Source organism: Capra hircus, chromosome 1, assembly GCF_001704415.2.
Source record: "Capra hircus breed San Clemente chromosome 1, ASM170441v1, whole genome shotgun sequence".
NCBI classification, from domain to species: Eukaryota; Metazoa; Chordata; class Mammalia; order Artiodactyla; family Bovidae; genus Capra; species Capra hircus.
In genome coordinates, this window is record NC_030808.1 from 49,526,142 (window position 1) to 49,549,131 (window position 22,990).

At 37.8% G+C, this 22,990-nt stretch overlaps 1 pseudogene; it reads left to right on the top strand.

Annotated features, from left to right (window-relative positions):
* LOC102170735 overlaps nt 1,466–22,990 on the top strand; it is a 99,585-nt pseudogene continuing 78,060 nt past the window's right edge.

Sequence of the window (22,990 nt, forward strand, 5' to 3'; positions counted from 1 at the left end):
ACATTATAAAGGAAGCATGAAGAATTCTCTGCTATAAAGAAATGCCATATGTGTTATTTCTCTATTTGAATAATAATATATTGTCATGCTTCCTTCTTCCTTATTGACTTATAATAGAAAAGTCATCCCAGAAAATGACTTTAAATGTTATTAGAAATTTTTTAAATTGCATGCTTAAGTGCAATCATAGTGATGGAGATGCCATAAGTGATTTATACATTTTAAACCATGTAAATTAAAGCTAATACAGATAAAGATGCACATTCCACACAGACATCTCTGATGTAACTGTGAATAAGTGTCTTTATCTATTTGTAACCCAATTCTCAAACTTAAATTTTCTTCTCTAAGGTACTTGTTTATAAAGTACTATACACTCATGCATAGTTGATGAGTACATACATCAGTGCATCAATCATGCATACATCAATCATTCCTCTACAGATAAAAAAGAAAGTAACAGGTGTTCTCCATGTATACAGGCTAATAATAAAATTGTAATTGTAAAAGGACTGTGTACACTGTAGAGAATTCTGGGAATACTTTAATTATTTAATTCACTTAGGACACAGTAATAGCAACATCAGTCAGACATTCGTCTAGCATCTATCAGTAATTTAAATGCAAAGACGGCTGTTGGTCAGTTCTCTGCATCTTATTACCCTATTTGACTGAAGTGCCACAGTTAAAAGTAGAGTCTAATTTTAACAAACCAGGAAGCAGATGATTTTTCTTTCTGTACCTTCAACTTTTCAGGACTACTTTGCCCTCCAACCCTTCACATTCTGATACTATTCCATGTCCTGTTCCTACAGGACTGAGTGTCTAATTGGCTTTGCACTGTGGGATTAACAGATACAGCCTAAGATTTTCTAAGATGATTTACAATTTAATAGTTGCACTTTTGAAAATTAAAAACTTTTCACACAGAAGGAGTGAATCTCTATCTCTGAAAAGACAAACTGTTGGGACTTAAATCATTAGCACAATGATTTCTATTTGCAACTTCATCACCTCCTAGAACAAAGATCAGATCCTGTTCTGCTTTCTCTTGACATCAGCTCTAACAAGGCTTCTGTTAATGCCTCTTCCTGTTGATGACATTTCTCATACAAGAAGCATTTCTCCTTTTTATTATAAAGAGGAGAAGCAACAAAAAATTTGAACAAGCTTGCACATGTTTTAAAAATAAATATGGATAAATTATACAAACACACTAAGTAATTAAAAGCTGGGCAACTCTGTTAAAGTTCTATGACCCTGCTAAAGTATGCACTTAATTGAAGTTTCTTTCCATCAGTATGGCATTTCTTACCTGCAACATGTCAATTACTTTCCTATTAAACAAAATCTATGTGGGCAGAAGGCAAAATATGATGACTCTGGGTGAAAGTTAATGATTCAGGAGTCAAAGAAGGCTTAGCTTCAAAAAGGTCTTTGAGATTCACATCAGATCACATGCAATATGAACAAGAGCAGATGGCATGTCAGCCGCAGACAGGACATCAGCACTGGGGGATTAGCGTGGCAACTCGGTAAGTGTTCAGAAATGGGGATTAAAAACTTCCATGTTGGCAGATACTTTCCCTTCTCCAACACTTTAAATGTCATACAACTTCATCCTGGCTAAACATAACAGATGATGTTTGCATTCTCCCTGGATTTTGCCTTGCAATATCATTGCAAAAAATGTGGAAACAATCAAGACGTCCTACCTTTCAACATCAGTTTGATCTAGAGCTGGGAAGAATATAAAAATGACTTGGAGCCAAAATGTCCATAAAGAGAAATTTGACAGCCCTCTTTGGGGTTACCCTTTGGAAGTTACTCTTCACATACTCTCCCCTTGCATCTCTCAGTCATGAACATAAACCCTGGAATGTGTGCTTAGGAATGAGAAGCAACCTATGTGGGTCAAATGAAAACCAGACAAATAACAAAATGAAAACCAGGCTGTGAGGTTAGGTGACAGAGCATCTCTCCCTTTCTATTCTCTTTTCTTTTTACTTTCAAGGTCTCTTTGAAAGTATCAGTGCATCTGCTGTTGCCAGAAGTTTGTTGTGTGATAAGAAAAGGTAGAAGTAACCAAGAAGAAGGAAAATATCTGGAATAAATGCTGGACAATCAAATGCAAAGGTTGGGAATCAGCTAGAAACTAGACATTCATATTACCTTTCAAAATGTTTTGCAAACTAGATCTAAAACTTAATGTGAGAGGAGGAAAAGGAATGGAAGCAATAAATAAATAAAGATAAGTAGAATAATTAACTAGAAAGGGGGAAACAAAACAGGGATCAATGTGACAACCTGAAGGTCATATTGAAAAGCCCAACTAGCTCTGCTACTTTTCAAAACTTGAGCTGCTATTCTACTCCACTGCCCAAGCATAAAATCACTAGTGATGTGAGCAGCAGAGGCACGTTAGATGAAGTCACTTAAAAGAAACAACTTCACAGCACTGAAGGTCTCTCAGAATACAGAGGCTTTCAAAAGGAAAGTTATTGCTGTGATTTTCTTTGAAATGAAACTTTGCATCATTATCTGATGTTCTCATTAATTTCTAAGCTGTGCTAAGCATTTTTGTGGCAAAGAAAAAAAATGACCCATGTTCAGGAAAAAGGGTTGCTTTTCAATAATGTGTGCGTGTGTGTGCATGCTCAGTCATGTCTACTCTTTGCAACCCCATGGACTGTAGCCCATCAGGCTTATCTGTCTATAGGATTTCCCAGGCAAGAATATTGGAATGGGTTGCCATTTCCTCCTTCAGGTGATCTACCTGACTCAGGAATAGAATTCATGTCTCCTGCTCTGGCAGGCGGATTCTTCACCACTGAGCTAGTACTGTGAGCTCAATATTTAGAAGACAATCCAACAGTTCTGTGAATAGAAGACCAAATATAAGATTTCATATACTCTTTTAAAACGGCATTCAGATGTTTCAACGTTGACCTTCAGACAGTGAAGGAATCTCCTGAAATAGAATGCTGAATGCATATGTAACTTTTGCAGAGAAAGAGGGTCCACCGCTTTACGTTGATGAATCTATTTGCAGGGAAGGAATTGAGACTCACATGTAGAGAATGGACTTATGGACACAGTTGGGAAGGAGAGGGTGGGACAAATTGAGAAAGTAGCATTGGCATGTATACATTACCATGTGTAAAACAGATAGCTGGTGAGAAGTTGCTAAAAACACAGGGAGCCCAGCCAGGTTTTCTGTGATGACCAAGAGGGAGGGGAGGGAGGCTCAAGAAGGAGGTGAGATGTGCATAATTATGGATGATTTGCATTGTTGTATGGCAGAAACCAATACAACATTGTAAAGCAATTTTGCCTCTATTAAAAATAAATTAAAAAAAAAGAGTTCAAAGGGACATATGTTCCCAAGAAATTTAAAAGCTACTAAACCAGAAAATCTATGAAGTTTTCTCTAAGTCCATGGTTCTGAATTTTAACATTTTTTACATCAAGATAAAATTAGTCAATGCTTTCTGAAAGGTATGACTGGAAATTTGAATAATACCAAAATGAGTGTTATATTTTTAAATATTGTAATATGCTGGGCATTTGGCTTTCTAAACATTATCTCTTTTAATATATAAAACAAGCTTATAAAGTAGGTATTTTTATTGTTGCTTACAATTGGAAATGGGAACTCGGGAAAGATAGATATTTGCCAAAGATTAACAGGAAAAAACAGGGAAAAATAAGAATTTGTCATAAAAACTATATATATATCTGACTCCAAAGCTGGTGCTTTTATGAGTATACTTTACAACATTTCATAAAGACATGAACATGTAGCCTCTGCCAAGAAACTAAAAAAATAAGAATTTTCCTTGAAGGTCCAAAGCCATATATGGGATACAGAATAGCAAATGGGAAAAAACTCACTTTGCCTGCCAGTGTTTTAATTCATGTGTTCAGTTCAGTTCAGTTGCTCAGTCATGTCTGATTCTCTACCACCCCATGGACCACAGCATGCCAGGCTTCCCTGTCCATCACTAACTCCTGGAGCTTACTCAAACCCATGTCCATTGAGTCGGTGATGCCATCCAACCATTTCATCTTCTGTTGTACCTTTCTCTTCCTGCCTTCAATCTTTCCCAGAATCAGAATCTTTTCCAATGAGTCTGTTCTTCACATCAGGTAGCCAAAGTATTGGAGTTTCAGCTTTAGCATCAGTCCTTCCAGTGAATATTCAGGACTGATTTCTTTTAGGATGGACTGGTTGGATTTCCTTGCAGTCCAAGGGACTTTCAAGAGTCTTCTCCAACACCACAGTTCAAAAGCATCAGTTCTTCGGCACTCAGCTTTCTTTATAGTCCAACTCTCACATCCATACATGACTACTGGAAAAACCATAGCTTTGACTAGATGGATTTTTGTTGGTAAAGTAATGTCTCTGCTTTTTAATATGCTGTCTAGATTGGTCATAACTTTTCTTCCAAAGGGCAAACATCTTTTAATTTCATGGCTGCAGTCACTGTCTGCAGTGACTTTGGAGTCCAAAAAATAAAGTCTGTCGCTGTTTTCATTGTTTCCCCATCTATTTGCCATGAAGTGATGGGACTGGATGCCATGATCTTAGTTTTCTGAATGTTGTACTTGGACTAAAATAAGTATCAACTGGTAAAAGAAAGAAAGAAGAAAACAGAACACTGTACATGGATCTGGCATATGAGCCAATAGCCACAGTCAGTTCAAGAGCCTCAGGTGCCTGGGGAATCAGCTCACAGGTAACATCAATAGCACATTCTCCAACTCTTCCAGGTTCCTATCTTCCTTCTACAGTACAATGAAGGTACACGTTTCTTCTACCCTAGGGACAGCTCTGCTACTGATGTTTGGAGGATTGCAGAGTTGAAGGGGGGTAACCTTTGTAGGGCCAGTTTCACAGTGTGAGACCTGAGACCATGCTCAGAAGGACCCTGTGATTGTTTTAATGCTCTATTGTGCCATCTTGAAATTTCTAATAATTTTTGGAAAATGAATTCTACATATTCACCTTACAATGTACAATGAAAATTATGTAGCCAATCTTGGGTCTCAGTTTGAAGTTTATATATTACCTATTTTTTTGCTTCATTTACACTGAACTGCTAAGTTCTATCCACATTAATTGTTCCAGCTTCAGGATAGGGGTAAGGGTAAAGCGTTAAGTGAGACCTTTAGCTGCCCATACAGTACCACTCAGTATCAAGTCATCCATATTACATACTGCATCCCCTTTCATCCCTTTAATCCAATGTATGCTAAAGGTGAGAAAATGCCTTAATCTTCAACAGACTGATACTCCCATTTTTATAGGAAACTGATTCACTTCACTGAGTTTCATTCAAGCCATGAAAAAAAGATTCAACTAAGCCATTTCCCCGCTGGTCCTTGAGACCGCCTGTCACACATAGAAACACAATCTGATGAGAGAGGCTTCATGCTTGATAAGTTATCTTCTGCAGGTGGCTGAGGGCTACTAGTTGGTATTTGAACATAACTGGAGCCGCTTAATACACTTACTTGTGTTTCACAGTCCCTGAAGTGCTGAAATAGAACACTATATGCCCAATTAAATAGCTATTTCCTGGATATTTTTAATTCAGAAGGCAGAAACTTTATTCTCATTCAGTTTTTCTTAAACTTTCCAATACAAGAACCATTTCAGTAAAACAAAGTCTACATCTTCTTACCAACACCACCTCAATAGTCATAGAGCATTTATTTTCACAACCATTGTAATTTAAACTATAGATGAAAATCTATTTATCTCATTTTCTCTGGAAAATATACATTAAGGAAATCTGTTTTTGTTTGTATTTTTATGCTTGCCACCTGACAATATTAAGTATCTAAGAAAAATTCACAGAATTCTCAGAGAACCACAAATGAAACATCTTTCATATATGATATCTGGATAGAAAGAATACATTCTGAAGTACCTTGTAAGCTGTGGAGAGTAATAAAACATTGATTACTATTCTAAGAGTGATTATATTTAGTTCTTTTTCCAGAAAAGTGCACTTGTAAGAAATGTCAGTGAGACATTGAACAGTTTATTTAAAGTCATATAATTGTTTTGTATGTTGGAACATAAGCTCTACACTGAACAAAAAAAGACAGGATATTTCAGAGTTGTGGTAAGGTCTCCTTGTGATGAGATTCTGTCGCACAGGTTATGTAAAATACTTAAAACATTATCACAAGGAATATAGCTTCTATAGCTCAGGAGTCCAGGTGTGACTTACCTGGATCTTCAACACATATTTTCACAAGATTGCAATGCAGTGAGATTGGGCTGCTTTCTCATCTGAAGGCTTAATTAGGAAAAGATATGTTTCCAAGCTTATTTCTCCTTGTTTGCCTCTATCTATGTACAAGCACTGAATCTATTAGTGTCTACAAGGAGAAGGTAATATATTGAGAAATAAGTTGAATTAGTTTAAGCTTTTCAATATTTAGGTAAATGAAAGTCCAGGAGTAGTGGGTGGTATAGGGATGAAACAAAATTTATGGTTAGTCTGATGTACTATTAGACTCTTTTATTAAGGGGTATGTACACAAGGGAAGTGCTTAAAAGGGTCCCAGAGTATAAACAGAATGGCAAAATACCCCTGAATGCTTGAGAGAGATATATAGATATATTATCAAGGTGTGTGTTAAGGGGGCGAAGCAGGAGCAGAAAGGGAAAGTACTTTGTCATTATTCCCTCTTCATAGTCCCTGCCCCCGCCCCCTCCCCAGCAAGAGTCAGTCCAGACTCAGATTTTAACGTAAACTCATCATAAGGAATACGTGTGGCACCTGTCAAGACAGGCAAGGTGTACTTGCTGGTTGCTCTGAGTTGGGTCTAGGAGGTGAGGCAAGGTCAAAAGATCTGTCACTACCTTAGAAAAACCTTTCTTTAGTAGTCATGCCAGTAGAACACAGTAATGGCTCATGTATAAGTATCACAAATAAGGACAAAGACCTTCATGTCTATATTCTCTTTTAATCCTCAGAGACCTGTGTGGATATTACCATGTGGGAGACATACCCAAAGGTGACCCCCCAGCGAGTCATGGTTTTGTATAATCGCCTTCTCCCCGTAACTAGAGCTGGAGTCTCGGGCTTGCCTCTCACAATAAAATGCAGTAAAAGTGATGGAAGTCATGCTTGACTAGGTTATGTTAGATGTCACTACTGTAATTATTTTATATGAGATTCTGCATTAGTAGAATAGATCTAGAGTATCTCCTTGCTTGTTTGATGAAGTAAACAGCCATGTTGAGGTAGTCCTTATAGTAAGAACTTATGGATGTTATCTGGGACTTCCCAGGTGCCGCTATTGTAAAGAATCTTCCTGCAATGCAGGAGACCCAGGTTTAATCCAGGGTCGGGCATTTCCCCTGGAGGAGGGCACTGCAACCCACTCCAGTATTCTTGCCTGGAGAATCCCATGGACAGGGGAGCCTGGTGGGCTACAGTCCACAGGCCTGCAGAGTCAGACACGACTGAAGCGACAGCGCAGCGATGCACAGGTAGCCTCTAGGAATTGCCGTTATGAAGGATGATCAACAGTGAATCAGTTCAGTTCAGTCCAGTCGCTCAGTCATGTATGACTCTTTGCGACCCCATGAATCACACCATGCCAGGCCTCCCTGTCCATCACTATCTCCCGGACTTCACTCAGACTCACGTCCATTGAGTCAGTGATACCATCCAGCCATCTCATTCTCTATCGTCCCCTTCTCCTCCTGCCCCCAATCCCTCCCAGCATCAACTCTTTTCAAATGAGTCAACTCTTCGCATGACGTGGCCAAAGTACTGGAGTTTCAGCTTTAGCATCATTCCTTCCAAAGAACACCCAGGACTGATCTCCTTCAGAATGGATTGGTTGGATCTCCTTGCAGTCCAAGGGATTCTCAAGAGTCTTCTCCAACACCACAATTCAAAAGCATCAATTCTTCAGCGCTCAGCCTTCTTCACAGTCCAACTCTCACATCCATACATGACTACTGGAAAAACCACAGCCTTGACTAGACGGACCTTAGTCGGCAAAGTAATGTCTCTGCTTTTGAATATGCTATCTGGGTTGGTCATAACTTTTCTTCCAAGGAGTAAGCATCTTTTAATTTCATGGCTGCAATCACCATTTGCAGTGATTTTGGAGCCCCTCAAAATAAAGTCTGACACTGTTTCCACTGTTTCCCCATCTATTTCCCATGAAGTGATGGGACCAGATGCCATGATCTTTATTTTCTGAATGTTGAGCTTTAGCCAACTTATTCACTCTCCTCTTTCACTTTCATCAAGAGGCTTTTTAGTTCCTCTTCACTTTCTGCCATAAGGGTGGTGTCATCTGCATATCTGAGGTTATTGATATTTCTCCTGGCAATCTTGATTCCAACTTGTGTTTCTTCCAGTCAAAGTTTCTCATCATGTACTCTGCATAGAAGTTAAATAAGCAGGGTGACAATATACAGCCTTGACGTACTCCTTTTCCTATTTGGAACCAGTCTGTTGTTCCATGTCCAGTTCTAACTGTTGCTTCCTGACTTGCATACAGATTTCTCAAGAGGCAGGTCAAGTGATCTGGTATTACCATCTTTCAGAATTTTCCAGTTTATTGTGATCCACACAGTCAAAGGCTTTGGCATAGTCAATAAAGAAGAAATAGACATTTTTCTGGAACTCTCTTGCTTTTTCCATGATCCAGCAGATGTTGGCAATTTGATCTCTGGTTCCTCTGCCTTTTCTAAAACCCGCTTGTACATCTGGAATTTCACAGATCACGTATTGCTGAAGCCTGGCTTGGAGAATTTTGAGCATTACTTTACTAGCTTGTGAGATGAGTGCGACTGTGTGGTAGTTTGAGCATTCTTTGGCGTTGCCTTTCTTTGGGATTGGAATGAAAACCGACCTTTTCCAGTCCTGTGGCCGCTGCTGAGTTTTCCAAATTTGCTGGCATATTGAGTGCAACACTTTCACAGCATCATCTTTCAGGATTTGAAATAGCTCAACTGGAATTCTGTCATCTCCACTAACTTTGTTTGTAGTGATGCTTTCTAAGGCCCACTTGACTTCACATTCCAGGATATCTGGTTCTAGATGAGTGATCAGACCATCATGATTATCTGGGTCGTGAAGATCTTTTCTGTACAGTTCTTCTATATATTCTTGCCGCCTCTTCTTAATATCTTCTGCTTCTGTTAGATCCAGACCATTTCTGTCCTTTATTGAGTCCATCTTTGCATGAAATGTTCCCTTGGTATCTCTAGTTTTCTTGAAGGGATCTCTAGTCTTTCCCATTCTGTTGTTTTCCTCTATTTCTTTGCATTGATCGCTGAAGAAGGCTTTCTTATCTCTTTGCTATTCTTTGGAACTCTGCATTCAGATGCTTATATCTTTCCTTTTCTCCTTTGCTTTTTGCATCTCTTCTTTTCACAGCTATTTGTAAGGCCTTCCCAGACAGCCATTTTGCTTTCTTGCATTTCTTTTCCATGGGGATGGTCTTGATCCCTGTCCCCTGTACAATATCATGAACCTCATTCCATAGTTCATCAGGCACTCTATCTATCAGATCTAGGCCTTTAAATCTATTTCTCACTTCCACTGTATAATTATAAGGAATTTTATTTAGGTCATACCTGAATGGTCTAGCGGTTTTCCCTATTTTCTTCAATTTAAGCCTGAATTTGGCAATAAGGAGTTCATGATCTGAGCCACAGTCAGCTCCCGGTCTTATTTTTGTTGACTGTATAGAGCTTCTCCATCTTTGGCTGCAAAGAATATAATCAATCTGATTTCAGTGTTGACCATCTGGTGATGTCCATGTGTAGAATCTTCTCTTGTGTTGTTGGAAGAGGGTGTTTGCTATGACCAGTGCATTTTCTTGGCAAAACTCTATTAGTCTTTGCCCTGCTTCATTCCGCATTCCAAGGCCAAATTTGCCTGTTACCCAGGTGTTTCTTGACTTCCTACTTTTGCATTCCAGTCCCCTATAATGAAAGGACATCTTTTTGGGGTGTTAGTTCTAAAAGGTCTTGTAGGTCTTCATAAAACCATTCAACTTCTGCTTCTTCAGTGTTACTGGTTGGGGCATAGACTTGGATTACTTTGATATTGAATGGTTTGCCTTGGAGATGAACAGAGATCATTCTGTCGTTTTTGAGATTCCATCCAAGGACTGAATCAGACTCTTTTGTTGACCATAATGGCTACTCCATTTCTTCTGAGGGATTCCTGCCTGCAGTAGTAGATATAATGGTCATCTGAGTTAAATTCACCCATTCCTGTCCATTTTAGTTCACTGATTCCTAGAATGTCGACGTTCACTCTTGCCATCTCTTGTTTGACAGCTTCCAATTTGCCTTGATTCATGGACCTGACGTTCCAGGTTCCTATGCAATATTGCTCTTTACAGCATCAGACCTTCCTTCTGTCACCAGTCACATCCACAACTGGGTATTGTTTTTACTTTGTCTCCATCCCTTCATTCTTTCTGGAGTTATTTCTCCACTGATCTTCAGTAGCATATTGGGCACCTACTGACCTGGGGAGTTCCTCTTTCAGTATCCTATCATTTTGCCTTTTCATACTGTTCATGGGGTTCTCAAGGCAAGAATACTGAAGTGGTTTGCCATTCCCTTCTCCAGTGGACCACATTCTGTGAGACCTCTCCACCATCACCGCCCGTCTTGGGTTTCCCCATGGGCATGGCTTGGTTTCATTGAGTTAGAAAAGTCTGTGGCCCTAGTGTGATTAGACTGACTAGTTTTCTGTGAATGTGGTTTCAGTGTGTCTATCTCTGGTGCCCTCTTACAACACCTACCATCTCACTTGGGTTTCTCTTAATTTGGAAGTGAGGTATCTCTTCACGTCTGCTCCAGCAAAGCGCAGCTATTGCTCCTTACCTTGAATGAGGGGTGTCTCCTCAATGCCACCCTTCCTGACCTTCAACTTGGGATGGCTGTGTATAGCCAACAGAAATTTGTGGCCTTCAATTATACACTCTCAAGGAAACCAACTCTGCTACCAAACCCAGTAAGACTGGAATCATGTCTATCCCCAGTCAGCATCCAGATGAGAATTCAGCCCTGTCAGCACCTTAACTGCAGACTCGTATGACCCTGAGCAAGGGATCCTGCTAAGTTAGGCCCAGACTCCTGATTTACAGAAACTGTGAAATGATACATTGGTGCTATTCTAAACCACCAAGTTGTGATTTTTTTTAATCCTTTAATAAAAATATAAAACATCATATTTTATAATAAGCCTTAGATATCAGATAGGTTAAGTATCCTCATCCACCTTGAAACAGGGATCACACCTACATCTGTCCAGGAGCCAAGTCTGTGTTTCTTTGATTCTTATCAACACAAACATCAGGTGATAAACACTCATTCTTTCCCCTGCAACCCCAATCTCTAAGTTTCTTACATTTATCTTGCTTTTTCTTCAGCTTCTCAAATTTCAGTTATCCTTTACCAGACCTTACCCTTCACCTCTACTGTCCACAACTGCTGAGCCCAAGCCCATAAATAAGTTTTGGATGATGTTAATTTGGTTGAAATCTGAAACTATTCCAGATTGTTTTAATGGCTTACCCTTTGTCCTTAGGACAATATTAGAATATAAATTTGAAAGGTTGTTAATTCAATTTGTATTCTAAGATACAAAATTTATCATAAATCTTTATTAAGTTTTTGTCCTGGAAAGGAGGAATTCTCAAAACTAGAGTTTCTTTCAAGTTTTGGACAAAATTAATGCTTTTTTACAGTTATATTTTTGCAGTTTTAAGGAAGGAACTAAATATTTTTTAATTTTTTTATTTTAAATTATACTTGATTAGCAATGCTATACTAGTTTCAGGTACACAGCAAAGTGATTCAGTTATACATATATATGCATGTATTCTTCAAATTTTTTTCTCCCTTTAGGTTGTTGTATAATATTGAGCAGGGTTTCTTATGCTATACAGTAGATTCTTATTGATTATCCATTCAAATATATCAGTGTGTACATGTCAACTTCAAATTCCCTAACTATCCCTCCCCCTAGCCCTTCCTTTTTGATAACCGTAAGTTCAAGGAACTGAATAATTGGCCAAAATATATTGTACATCATTAGTGGCTTAATGTTGGGGTCTCCTCATAATTCATATGTTGAAGCCCTGACATCCAGTGTAGCTGTATTTGCTTTTATGGAAATAATTAAGGTCAAATGAGATCATGACTATGGCCCTGACTTGATAGGATTAGTGTTCGTATAAGAGACAACAGGGATCTCACTCACTCTCTCTTTGTGTGTGCACCAAGGAAAGGCCATATGAAGACATAATGAGAAGGTGTCTGTCTTCAGGCCAGAAAGAGAGTCCTCACAGGAAACTGACTCCTACCACCACCTTGCTCTTGGACTTTCGAGTCTCTAGAATTATGAGAAAATAAATTTACATGTTTAAGCCACTCAGTATGTGGTATTTTGTAATAACAACCTGAGGAGACCAATATACACATTTCATGGAAAAAAAAAAAAAAACAACAACACTTCAGAATTAGAGTACAAGAAATTATTTCTGATTCAACATTAAGGCAGATATAGTCAAATCTTACCACAAGCTAACTGAAAATCTTGTGTAAAAAAAAGTTCCAGAGCACCACCCCATTTAGATTCTTATTTCATAAATCTTGGGAGGAACTCAGTTATCTATATGTTTAGTAGTATGAAGACCAAAGTGCACTAAGTGATTCATTGCTGAGATGCTTGAACCATACATTGACAGGTATTACTCTAAGTATTCTGAGAACACTGAGGATCTCTAAGTATGTATCTCTTGTGGACTGTGATAATGAATTAGGGAAATACTTCATGTATTTCAAATGAACACAATTATTTTTCAAGATGAAAGAAGATATTTATTTAGAGCTAGTAACTTTCTGAATGTATGCATACCTAGGCATCCATGTTCAAATTTAATAACTGAAATTCTTTCTCTTAGAATAAAACAACAAAAATGTAATTCACATTAATTTTTTCTGTTCTAGTTGCATATTTGTTTTACCTCCACAGAAAATACACAAGGAAATATTCTTTTTTGTGATTATTTTACAAAGTTAATATACACTTAGCATTACAGAAAAGAATCCCAGATCTAGGAAACTGAATAAGAAACAGATGTTGGGAAATTAGTGAGATCTAAAATGCAGCCTACCTTCATTGCTATTATAAAGAGACCCACATCAGGACCCCTGTTGTGGCTATATGCTCTTAACAGAAGTTTCATTTGGATTTTTTTCCAGTAATAAAACCCAAGTCAGGAAGTTTTCAAGCTGCTGATACTCCTACAAAGACTATGGATTCTTTTAGGCGAGTTTTATTTTGAAAATACCTGTTCCATTCAAAAGATTGCTGCAGGGCACCAAAGCAATAGAAATTTTTTAAGCCCTGCTGTCCTTATCATACCCCGTCTGGTGCCCAGCATGATATTCCATAAGCAAATATATGAGCTACTAACTGAAAAAGTGTTCCTTTTAAAAACTTATTATTTACTAAATCTGGGGTGTGTCTCAGAACATTACCTACTCATGTCCTTCAAATCTTCAGCCTGTAGATTCTTAGCTGAGAGGACAACTTTGAGTATATTAAGACCAACTTTACTAAAACTCCATTGTGTTGATCCTTCTAAAAGAGGTAATTGTCAAGCCAAAATAAAGACATCCATCTTATGCACTGATAACCAATTGGGTTTAAGAACCATATTATTTTGGTGTCCTGATTTTCTGAAAGAAAATTACTAGTTTAAGACAATCAATGGGCTTCCCATGCGGTGCTAGTGGTAAAGAACCTATCTGCCAATGCAGGAGAACTAAGAGACACAGGTTCCACCCTGGGGTTAGGAAGATCCCTTGGAGGAGGGCATGGCAACTCACTCCAGTATTTTTGCCTAGAAAATCCCATAGACAGAGGAGCCTGGTGGGCTACAGTCCACAGGATCACAAAGAGTTATACACAATTGAAGTGACTTAACATGCGCACACAAAAGGCAATTAATGATACAGTCAGTCGGAAGCCCAGGCAAAGTGAAGGAAAACTGCAGACAGACATAACATACCTTAAAGACTCAATTTTCCCTACCTTCAGAAAAAATTTTAAGTTTTTGAAAATAGTTTTAGAAAATGCAGACCTAGACAAAGTAAACTTGAAGATTAAAACAATTAATATTCTTTTACTATTTTGTATATATTTTTAAACAATGTCAGGAACTAGTTTCTTTCGTTTACTTTTTGTTTTCTTTCTTTTACCTATCATCTGTACTCTTCTTAGAGTGTGGGTTTTTGTGATTTAAATGTAGTCCTAAATTTCTTTTTCTTTTCTTTTTTAAATAAGTTTGAACTCCCCTTTTTCCCTCTGGTCAAATCTCCAATACACAACCACCCCTACACATTTTACTACTGCTTTACTATGTTATATCACTACCCCAATGACAATTTCATTGATCAGTTAACAAAAGCCATCTGGTTGGTCACCTTCTGTAAAAATAATCTCCCAAATTTGTGAGATGACCGTTTAAACGTAATTTTTATTAACTTACTTGTGAATTTAAGATATTTCTCCCCACAATAAAAATAACTATAAAACAAGCAAACTAGATCTTAACTGTAAGAAAGTGATTAAGATAGTCTCTCTATAGTCCATAATGCTGTGGTTAATGCTTCTGAACAGAGGTATATTGTCTCCCTGGAGCTATAGCACCACATCATTTTTCTCAAAAACTTACTTGATGAAACAATATTTTTACAATATGATAACAGCTATTAAGGAAATAAAGACATTTGAGAAATACTGTAGCAGTTAAAATTTATCGGATGTATACAGTCTAAAATTTATCTTGGAATAGGTAAAACAAAAGCAGAGACATTCCTTTGCCAACAAAAGTCCGTGTAGTCAAGGCTATGGTTTTTCCTGTGGTCATGTATGGATGTGAGAGTTGGACTGTGAAGAAGGCTGAGCACCAAAGAACTGATGCTTTTGAACTATGGTGTTGGAGAGGACTCTTGAGAGTCCCTTGGACTGCAAGGAGATCCAACCAGCCCATTCTAGAGGAGATCAGCCCTGGGTGTTCTTTGGAAGGAATGATGTTGAAGCTGAAACTCCAGTACTTTGGCTACCTCATGCGAAGAGTTGACTCATTGGAAAGGACTCTGATACTGGGAGGGATTAGGGGCAGGAGGAGAAGGGGATGACAGAGGATGAGATGGCTGGATGGCATCACCAACTCAATGGACATGAGTTTGAGTGAACTCAGGAGTCGGTGATGGACAGGGAGGCCTGGCATGCTGCCTTTCATGGGATCGCAAACTGAGCGACTGAACGACTGAACTGAACTGAACTGAACAGAAATATGTAGTGCTTCAAAATTATGTGTTATGCCCATAAAAGGACTATGCTAACATTCTGTTCCTCTGCATATTTTTGGTATATGTGCTAACTGAGCAAGCACAAATGATTTGCTTTTCATAAGGCACTGCAGATCATTGAACACACTAATATATTTTGTAATTTCCAATGGGAAGAATGGAATGCAGCCAAATATATTTGACCAAAAATTCCACCCCCCATTCCCTCATTCATTGCCCTTACTGGCTTCCCCCTAGAAATCTTCCTTTGAAAAATACTCTGTTGTGCACAGCTGAAAAAATCCACTCTAGACAGGACCTTCACAATATGATATGTCAAAGAAAACACCAAAAGCACAAACCAGTACAGTGGAACTTTGGAGTCAAACAGAATTGGCTTATAATTCATTTGTCAATTATATAACTTGCTGAATTACTTGAGGATGTTTTTCAAATCTCTCAAAAATATAAGTTCTGCATCTTTGAAATGGAGGAGGCAATGCTATGCATCTTGTTGACAAAATTTTCACTAGTCCTTGTACATAATCATACCATTCATAAAGCACCTACTAAATACTACAGTCAGCTTAGAGCATATTAGTAAGGATAACAGTAAGTCAGAAAATTCAATTACACATAATTGGTTGTGAAATCTTGCTGGATTTAAGCAAATGCTCACTTTTTTATAGAAAATTTGTGATCATTTTTAAACAAGCGTTTTTTCCTGAGTTTTAAGGGCCTTTAAAACAGAGGTCATGTTCATCTTTCCATGAATCTGAAAAACAGTAGCTAATCAATTCTGATAAAATTCATTGAAAAATATTATGTCACAATATCTGGACAATCCTTTCCAACTATTCATGCCTAATACAACAAATTTTCATGTTATTAAATTATGAATAATATGTTAGAATAATTTATTAGTCAATTTATATATATAATGACAATTTAAAATCTAATTTTCATGAAGTTCAATAATTATTGAATGCAATTCATCAGTTCAATCAGTTCCAAATTGTTATGTAAATGTCTGGGTATGATTACAAAGTGAAAGCAGATTCTATCAAAAGCAAGTTTCTGTGATTTAGAAGCACATATAACTTTTTTAAACAACTGTATTCACTACCTTAAGTTTAAGATAGATGGCTTTTTAATGTGATCATTTGGTAGAAATTCAGACTTATGAAGAAAGTAGGGAAAACCACTAGACCATTCAGGTATGACTTAAATCAAATCCTTTATGATTATACAGTGGGTGTGACAAATAGATTCAAGGGATTAGATCTGATAGACAGAGTGCCTGAAGAACTATGGATAGAGGTTCGTGACATTGTACAGTAGGCAGTGATCAAGACCATCCCCTAGAAATAGAAATGCAAAAGGGCAAAATGATTGTCTGAAGAGGTCTTACAAATAGCTGTGAAAAGAAGAGAAGTGAAAGGCAAAAAGAAAAGGAAAGATATAGCCATTTGAATGTGAGTTCCAAAGAATAGCAAGGAGAGATAAGAAAGCCTTCCTCAGCTATCAATGCAAAGAAACAGAGGAAAAGAATAGACTAGGAAAGACTAGAGATTTCTTCAAGAAAATTCAAGACACCAAGGGAATATTTCATGCCAAGATGGGCACAATAAAGGACAGAAAGTGTATGGACCTAACAGAAGCAAAAGATATTAAGAAGAGGTGGCAAGAATACACAGAAGAACTATACAAAAAAGATCTTCATGACCCAGATAACCATGATGGTGTGATTACCCATCTAGAACCAGACATCCTGGAATGCAAAGTCAAGTGGGCCTTAGGAAGCATCACTACGAACAAAGCTAGTGGAGGTGATGGAATTCCAGTTGAGCTATTTCAAATCCTAAAAGATGATGCTGTGAAAGTACTGCACTCAGTATGCTAACAAATTTGGAAAACTCAGCAGTAGCCACAGGACTGGAAAAAGTCCATTTTCATTCCAATCCCAAAGAAAGGCAATGCTAAAGAATTCATCTCACATGCTAGCAAGTTCAGTTCAGTCGCTCAGTCGTGTCCTACAATTTGCAACCCCATAAACTGCAGCACGCCAGGCCTCCCTGTCCATCACCAACTCCCGGAGTCCACCCAAATTCATGTCTATTGAGTTGGTGATGCCATCCAACCATCTCATTCCCTGTCATCCTCTTCTCCTCCTGCCCTCAATCTTTCCCAGCATCAGGGTCTTGTCCAATGAGTCAGCTCTTCACATCAGGTGGCCAAATTATTGGAGTTTCAGCTTCAAAATCAGTCCTACCAATGAACACCCAGGACTGATCTCCTTTAGCATGGACTGGTTGGATCTCCTTGCAGTCCAAGGGACTCTCAAGAGTCTTTTCCAACACCACAGTTCAAAAGCATCAATTCTTTGGTGCTCAGCTTTCTTTATAATCCAACTCTCACATCCATGCATGACCACTGAAGAAACCATAGCCTTGACTAGATGGACCTTTGTTGACAAAGTAATGTCTCCTCTTTTTAATATGCTAGCAAAGTAATGCTAAAATTCTCCAACAGAGGCTTCAACAGTATGTGAACCATGAGCTTCCAGATGTTCAAGCTAGATTTAGAGAAGGCAGAGGAACCAGAGGTCAAATTGCCAACATCTACTGGATCATCGAGAAAGCAAGAAAGTTCCAGAAAAACACCTACTTCTGCTTTATCAACTATGCCGAAGCCTTTGACTATGTGGATCACAACAAACTGTGGAAAATCTTCAAGAGATGGGAATACCAGACCACTTGACCTGCCTCCTATGAAATTTGTATGCACGTTAAGAAGCAGCAGTTAGAACTGGACATGGAACAACAGACTGGTTCCAAATTGGGAAAGGAGTACATCAAGACTATATATTGTAACCCTGCTTATTTAACTTATATGCAGAATACATCATGCTAAATGCCAGGCTGGATGAAGCACAAGCTGGAATCAAGATTGTTGGGAGAAATATCAGAAGAATGAAACACATTTGCAGTTCTGGTTTAACAAATACTATGCAGAGTTCTATCATAATTCATATCAAGTTATACTTTCAGTGTAATATCTTTATGTCTTCATTTTCCATCATTCCATGAAAATAGGAATCCAATTAACCTAAGAAGCTATTTAAGAATACAAAGGAAAAGAAAAAATAGATGAAAGTAATGAAAAGAGAATAGTAGGCATCTAATGTGAGGATTATGAGTTTTTCGACTATGCTTCATCGACTATGCTGAAGTCTTTGACTATGTGGATCACAACAAATTGTGGAAAATCTTCAAGAGATGGGAATACCAGACCACCTGACCTGCCTCCTGTGAAATCTGTATGCAGGTTAAGAAGCAGCAATTAGAACTGGACATAATGACACCAGCTTTATGACAAAAAGCAAAGAAGGATTAAAGAGACTCTTTACAAAAGTGAAAGATGAGAGTGAAAAAGTTGGCTTAAAACTCAACATTCAGAAAACTAAGATCATGGCATCCAGTCCCATCACTTCATGGCAAATAAATGGGGAAACATTGGAAACAATGACAGGCTTTATTTTCTCGGGCTCCAAAATCACTGCAGATGGTGACTGCAGCCATGGAATTAAAGACACTTGCTCCTTGGAAGAAAAGTTATGACCAACCTAGACAGCATATTAAAAAGCAGAGACATTACTTTGCCAACAAAATTCCATCTAGGCAAAGCTATGGCTTTTCCAGGAGTCATGTATAGACATAAGAGTTGGACTATAAAGAAAGCTGAATGCTGAAGAATTGATACTTTTGAACTGTGGTGTTGGAGAAGACTCTTGAGAGTCCCTTGGACTGCAATCAGATCCAACCAGTCCATTCTAAAGGAAATCAGTCCTGAACATTCATGGAAGGTCCAATGCTGAAGCTGAAACTCCAATATTTTGGCCATCTAATGCAAAGAACTGACTCATTTGAAAAGACCTTGATGCTGGGAAAGGTTTTAGGTGGGAGAAAGGGTCAACAGGGGATGAGATATTTGGATGGCATCACAGACTCAATGTAAATGAGTTTGAGCAAGCTCCTGGAGTTTGTGAAGGACAGGGAAGCCTGGCGTGCTGCAGTCCATGGCGTTGCACAGTCAGACATAACTGAGCAACTGAACTGAACTGAACAATACTAATTTCAAAAAGCTTCAGTCATCAAATTTTCAGAAATGAACTGCCACAAATGACCACTAACTATACGTCTCTGATAGTGTCATCACTAAAAATCAAAAAGCATGGTTTTCACATGATCATTGATGCTTATGTATTCAGTGTCTACAAACTATAACTAAGTTAAATATTGACAGGAGGGTAACATGATGCTCAGTAAGACAGTGAAAAATAGAACTTAAGCACTTATAGAGAGAAATTTGAATACTACATTCTAATCCTTCAACTTTGAGTTCTAGGCATTTTCAGAGATTTCAGATTACGGTTCAAAGATTTCAGCACACTGGGACCTAGGATTCTCGGGAGATAACATGAGTTCCATACACAGAGACAGATCCAGCAACAGAGCAGGTAACTTGTGGGGTCATTCAGGGATCTTACATTTAGTTCAATATTCTGCTTTTACTGTGATGAAACTCATAATTTTAGCTCTAAACTTGTGTTGTAAGTCAAATCCAATGGGACAGCAGAGCACACACATGGGAAGAGGATATACACTAAGTGTAAACACAAGCCAAGGTCAGAAACCCTGGTGGGCAGCATGCACAGTAAGCAGGTGACCTGGCCACATGGTGCTCATGTCTGGGCCAGTTTGTGGCACCACGGGGCTTCAAGGAAGCAGTTTCGGCTGGGTGTTGGGTGCAGACTGGTGGCAATAATAGCAGCAATGGTAGCTGAAGCAACAACACCAGCAGCGGTGGTGGGGCACCAGCCTGTCCATGCATTCACTGCCACATACCGACCCTGCCACATCTGCACAAATCACAAAGAGTAACTCTGTAGTCAGCTCCTGATACAAGAACTGCCAGTGTTCCTGCTGTAAACCTTTTCACTAAATTATAACAAATCACAAGTGTACACATGAACATTGCAGTACATATCAGCAAACTATTAGAATTCTTGAAAGGATTTAAGCTCAGGTTTTGAATACTGCTGCAATGTTGCAAAGCATATATCCATAGACATAGAAATTGATTTTGAAATTGTCACATTTGATGAAAAAGAACACAATTTTCATGTGAAGTTTCAAATGAACCAATCATTTATATAGAAGATAATTTTAAATTGGTTTTTCTTATAATTGAAGACACAGTGAGAGAAAGCATAAACATTTTGAATTATAAACAAAGCATGAAGTTGTTTGCTTTTCTGTGTAACTTCCAAAAGCTTTTGTTTTTCTGTGTAACTTTCACAAGTTACAAGAAATGTTAAAGATATGTTAAAAAGACATTGTACAAGTTACAATTAAAATTAAAATTAGACTCACATGAAACTGATTCTTATGAAAAATTAAATATTTTTAAGAAAATTATATTTTAGGAACCATGAAACTGATTCTTATGAAAAATTAAATATTTTTAGGAAAATTATATTTTAGGAACCATCGGCTCTATACTAAAGTGTTTATTCTAAAATAATTATTGGAAAGTTACTCCATCTGTAGTAACAACTGTATCAGCAAAAATATGCTTCTCAAAAATAAAAATTATCAAAAAATATTGATATTACTTTCATTTATGTAGATTAAAAATAAAGTTGCTAAAGGTACAAATTTGATGACCTAATAAAGTTTGGAAAAGCAAGTCAGAAAAATCAAAATATAACATTAGTAAAATACTATCAATATATATAATACATGTAATAATGTATCATTATATATCATAATCATAAGCTGTGAGACTAAATTTAATTTTTCTGTAATTTTTGTTATTACTCATGTATCTCTATTATACCTGCTACATTTTATAAGCAACACAATTTTTTTAAAACAAAAAATTCTTGGACTTCCCTGGTTGTCCAGTGGTTGGGAACCTCCCTGCTAATGTGGCAAGCAAGAGTTCAATCCCTCATCTGGGAAGATCCCACCAGCTGCACAGTAATTAAGCCCATATGCCACAATTACTAATGCCCGCATGCCCTAGAGTTGGTGCTCCACAACAAAAAAGCCCACTGCAATGGGAAGCCTGTGTACCACAAGGAATAGTTTCTCTCACCGCAACTAGAGAAAGCCCACTCATAGTAACAAAGACCCAGGGCAACCAAAAAATAATAAATACATAAAACAAGAAAGATTTAAGTTTTAGTATCTTACTGAATATTTTCTTTCCTGCATTTTAAATAAAGGACTCTGAATTTCATTTTTACTGGAGCCCACAAATTGTGTATTCAGCCCTGTATACAGGTATCTTAATTCATGTCCACCTATCCCACTCCAGTACTCTTGCCTGGAAAATCCTGTGGACGGAGGAGCCTTGTAGGCTGCAGTCAATGGGGTCCCGAAGAGTCGGACACGACTGAGAGACTTCACTTTCACTTTTTGCTTTCATGCATTGGAGAAGGAAATGGCAACCCACTCCAGTATTCTTGCCTGGAGAATCCCAGGGATGGCAGAGCCTGGTGGGCTGCCGTCTATAGGGTCACACAGAGTTGGACACGACTGACACGACTTAGGAGCCACAGCATTCTTGCTATCTGACTTATTTCACTAACTTCTAAATTCTCCTCATTCATTAAAAAAAAAATTATACTTTCATTTATCTATTCATTTATAATTTATTTATTTTTGATTGAAGGATAATTGCTTTACCGTATTGTGTTGGTTTCTACCAAATATCAACATGAATCAGCCATAGGTTTACCTGTGTCTGCTCCCACTATCACTCTTCAAAAATTTTGGAGTTTTTAACCTGGCATGGTTACCCTAAGATAAAATGATAGATATTATAAACTAACTTCAAGCAAGGCACATAATATTTTCAAAATTTTAATTTATCCACCTGTAAATTTGGTTGGTGCATTATAGATTGTAATCTCTAGTGTTCTGCCAAATACAAATACTATAAATAGTAAAATATATTCTCTATCTTTTTGAATACCCTTTGTATTTTTTTTTGCAAAATTGTTATACAAATCAGTATATCTAAATCTCTAAAGAGTCTTGTAGAAATTTTATTTAACTCAAGATTGCACAGATATCTGTCCATGGGCCCTTTATCATATAATACTGGCTACTCTCTATGGGCTAGTGTTTCCTAGACATTCTCTGAGAAACATGTATAAACACATGGCTTTCTTCAGGATTAAATTTAGCTTTTTTTTTTTTTTTTTTTAAGTCATGCTAAATGCTGAGCTGGATGAATCCCAAGCGGGAATCAAGATTGCTGGGAGAAATATCAACAACCTCAGATATGTATATGATACCACCCTAATGGGGAACGCAAAGAGGAACTAAAGAGGAACTACCAACTCTTGATGAAGGAGGAGAGTGAAAAGGCTGGCTTAAATTTCAATATTCAAAAAACTAAGCTCCTGGCATATGGTCCCATCACTTCATGGCAAATAGATAGGAAAACAATGGAAACAGTGACAGACTTTATTTTCTTGAGCTCCAAAATCACTGTGGATGGTGAGTGCAGCTGTGAAATTATAAGATGCTTGATCCTTGCAAGAAA